At 35.4% G+C, this 3,816-nt stretch overlaps 1 long non-coding RNA gene across 1 annotated transcript; it reads left to right on the top strand.

Annotated features, from left to right (window-relative positions):
- Positions 1-954: 954 nt before the first annotated feature.
- On the top strand, positions 955-2,862 carry LOC107681524 (uncharacterized). Its single transcript, XR_001633266.1, has 2 exons — positions 955-986; positions 2,792-2,862. It is a non-coding gene; the product is annotated as an uncharacterized LOC107681524 (long non-coding RNA).
- Positions 2,863-3,816: the final 954 nt, after the last annotated feature.

The raw sequence follows: 3,816 nt of genomic DNA, 5'->3' as shown, positions 1-3,816 counted from the left end.
AACTACACCCCGCCTTTACACATTTAAGGTGAAGATTCTTTCCAGAAACTAATCTTAAGTGCCCAAGAAGCCATTTTGAAACATATAACTCAGCCTGACAAACAAAACACTTCATGAGGGCAGAAAAACTTAAGGCACCTAGATGTTGAAGATGTTTTATGGTCATTGTTTGTTTCTGTACAAAACTTTAATGAGTTGATTACTTCATTGCAATGAATAGTTATTAGAAAATCAAACTATTTAGATTATACATGCATATTATGGTGCTTTAGGGCAGTTATTTACTTTAGCGTTAATTTTTTGTATTATTTATGTTTTATACATATTGTGAGAACTAGACTTTTATCATATATCCTGACTCAAATAATGTGTTTCTATCAGCAAACACTGAGAATAAAGTGAGATGATCTGCTGATGATCCTGAATGTCTTGTTGAATGAGTGTTGATCGTCTGAGGCTCATCAATATTAACAGAGCTGCTGAAAAGACTCTTTATTTCATGTCAATAGCTCCTGTTTTCTCATTTATTATGCTGATGTCTTCAGATCTCCTGTGAATGGACACTTAAAGCTAAAAAAGTGTCAAAGGCTTGGAACTGATTATTTTAACAGAACAATTCAACAGCTCAACAATAAACCATGAGAAAACATGAGATCAAGTATGAGAACTTGCAGCAGAACACATTATTATTATTTTACATTTGATTATTTTATTTACTTCTAAACAACTCTTCAGTTGGCGCGCCTAAATCAGTCATTCTGACAGTTATCACGTTTTTGACAATTCAATTGATTTTGGCAGATAAGCTCCTCCTCCCACATGTTCACTGGTAGTGAAGCTCCGCCCACTGTACCACATCATCAGTGAAGCTCCTCCCACAGTAATTCAGCAATAAATGACTGAGTTTATTAAAGAGGACAGAGAGAAGATGAGAGATCCAGAACCCTGCAGAATCAAACACACTGAAGATACTGAAGAACTAACAGGTTGGTGTTTATTCTTCATTAATGAGGCTGAATGTTATAAAGCTTCAAACAGTATTATATTTGTTGTAACAGGAAAATCTTTAGAGCTGTTGAATAATCTAGAGCAGGGGTCACCAACGTGGTGCCGGTAGCCCGCATGGAGTCTCTGAGGCGCTCGCCAAGCACAATCTATAAATAGTCTGAATTAGCGTCAGGTGATAAATGATATCATATCGAGATTATGATCAAATTTATGTTAATAATGATGACAAGCTCTTGACATTTTTATTCAATATGGATTAATCTAACATCTTATTACACAACAGAGATAAATGTTACAGCAGCCAGTCAGTGCATGTCGCTAATCAGTCTGCATGTTCTGTGTGTCTGTGTGAATGCATGGAATAGTTTCGTCTGATACACAAACTCAAACACACGTGACTCGCTTCTGTGTCTAAATATATGAGGACATGAACACATGAACTTCATCTCCAGAGATGCTCGGAGAGTCACTTCACCAGCTTTATGCAGTTTCATTTAAGAAAAATTACAGTCAAATTAGGGCTGGGCGATTTTTCCCGATTTTATCAATTAATTCGAATTTATTGTTTTGCCACGATTTAATTTTTTAGAAATCGAGGAATCGCGATTTTGAATAGAAATATTACCAAATGTTAGAATTAGACACTTTGACAATATGCCGGTGTTAACAGTAAAGAGAAAAGAACGATCCAACAGCATGTCGGCGCACGTGATAAACCGCTCACGTGTAACGCGCTCTGTGAAGGACCATATATTTAGCGCTAGGCGTCATTTACACAGTGCTTTTGTTTTGACAAAGATGCGACGCGGGCAGGGGAATAGGTAAAACATGCAAGTTATTTATTATTATTAATTTATACAGTTCTGTTGTGCAGCATCTTATCTGATAAAGTGAAAATGCAATGGATTGTTTTAAATTGATTTTCATTTGATTACATTTTAAAATTGTTAAAGTTGTATTAATTAATTTCACTAGAAACCATTTTTTTATGATACATTTGTATTGAATCTTAAAACACAGAATCCATAATAAATCAAATGGAAAACACAGAATTTAGGGAAAAATGAAATGCATTTCATGGGGCCCTAAATTAAAACATAACTCCTCTGTGGAATTTAATTGTGAACAAAGTTATGTTTACCTTCATTCTCAAGGTCTAACAAACACGTGGAAAGCTTTTCCTTCCCCGTTAATGGTAAATGAATATCATGATAAATATCAATATTGTATGATATGGAAAAACAATTATTGTGTTAGCCTATTTTTATACATTTTCTGGAATATTTTCCTGGATTGTTAAAAAAAAATGCTTGTGAGAAATAATTAATGTTTATTAGTGGCAATATATCAAGATATTTAAAAAAAAGTTGTGTGTACAGTATACACAGTATACAATATATATATATTGGAGTATATCAAACAAGTAGCTAGTGAGACTATCTTATCCCTTCAGGGGGCCCTCACTCACAAAAAGGTTGGTGATCCCTGATCTAGAGGAAGCATCATATATTAAAATACTTTCTATGATATGGATACTTTTTTAACAAAATTAATGTATGTTAGATATTTTGTTGTTGATCAAACATATTTAATAGTTATTCCTGTAGAAACATGGGATTTGTGTCTATAATACTTACAAATAGTTAAAGTTTCAGAGAGACATATATATCTTTTTGATGCATTTTTATAAATTATGTTTACATCAGGGTGCATTTTTATCTCCTTTCACATTTCTCTGTTTTTATGACTAACTCAAAATAAAGCAGTTTTACTTTTATTTCAGAGTTAAATGAAGATAATGAGGAGAATGAAGAACTGAGTGAAGTTGAGGAGAGAAATCATGTCAAAAGTAGAGAAAACCCCTCGAGTTGCTCTCAAACTAAACAGAAAGATTTAAAGAAAAGAAGAGCCAATAAATCTTTCACCTGCACTCAGTGTGGAAAGAGTTTGACAAGCAAAAAAAGTCTTGATGTTCACATGAGCGTTCATACTGGAGAGAAACCATTCAGTTGTGATCAGTGCGGGAAGAGCTTCACACAATCATCAATCCTTAAGGGACACATGAACATCCACACTGGAGAGAAACTGTACGCATGTGATCAATGCGGCAAAACATTTTTGTGGGCTTCAGACCTGAAGAAACACCTGAGAGTTCATACACAGGAGAAACACACAGACATTTAAAACTGCACGAGAGGATCCACACTGGAGAAAAACCTTACAAGTTTTCACACTGCGACAAGAGATTCAGTCAGTCATCAACTCTGAAAACACATGAGAGGATCCACTGAAGCTCTTTTAGAATGGAAATTGCTCTTTTAGTGTGCTGAAGCGCACAGGGGAGATGGCCGTCTGCAACACACACAAGAATAGTTTGCCAACTAGTTTTGTGAGCGGTCATTTGCGCGTATTTCCCTGCCATTTAATTTCAATAAAACACATGTTTTTTTTTTCATAATTAATTGTTCCGTTTGCGCAGCAATACCCTACTCTTTCGGTAAACAACGTAACTTACCTCGGCGAAGTGCGATCCACCCTGAAAGTATGGTCATCGGACGTTTATCCTTGGACACGCATCCTTGGCACCTCAAAAGCGTGGAAATAATTAATTGATATTAAAATTAGTGTATACTAAGAAGACTGAACCCTCATTTACTGATATTGTCGCCTTTATAACCATTAATAAACACGCATCTGGAACAGAGAAAAATTGATGCCACTTAGCGCCTCTCGTGGACGTTTCACCCGAAAAGTGCAGGGAAACGTACCTGGAGGTACGTATTTCAGGTTTTGCAAAAATGTAGGCAG

Source organism: Sinocyclocheilus anshuiensis, unplaced genomic scaffold, assembly GCF_001515605.1.
Source record: "Sinocyclocheilus anshuiensis isolate Anshui unplaced genomic scaffold, SAMN03320099.WGS_v1.1 scaffold6527, whole genome shotgun sequence".
In the NCBI taxonomy this organism is placed as follows: domain Eukaryota; kingdom Metazoa; phylum Chordata; class Actinopteri; order Cypriniformes; family Cyprinidae; genus Sinocyclocheilus; species Sinocyclocheilus anshuiensis.
The sequence above is the reverse complement of the archived record's forward strand: the minus strand, read 5'-3'. Positions and strand labels throughout refer to the sequence as shown.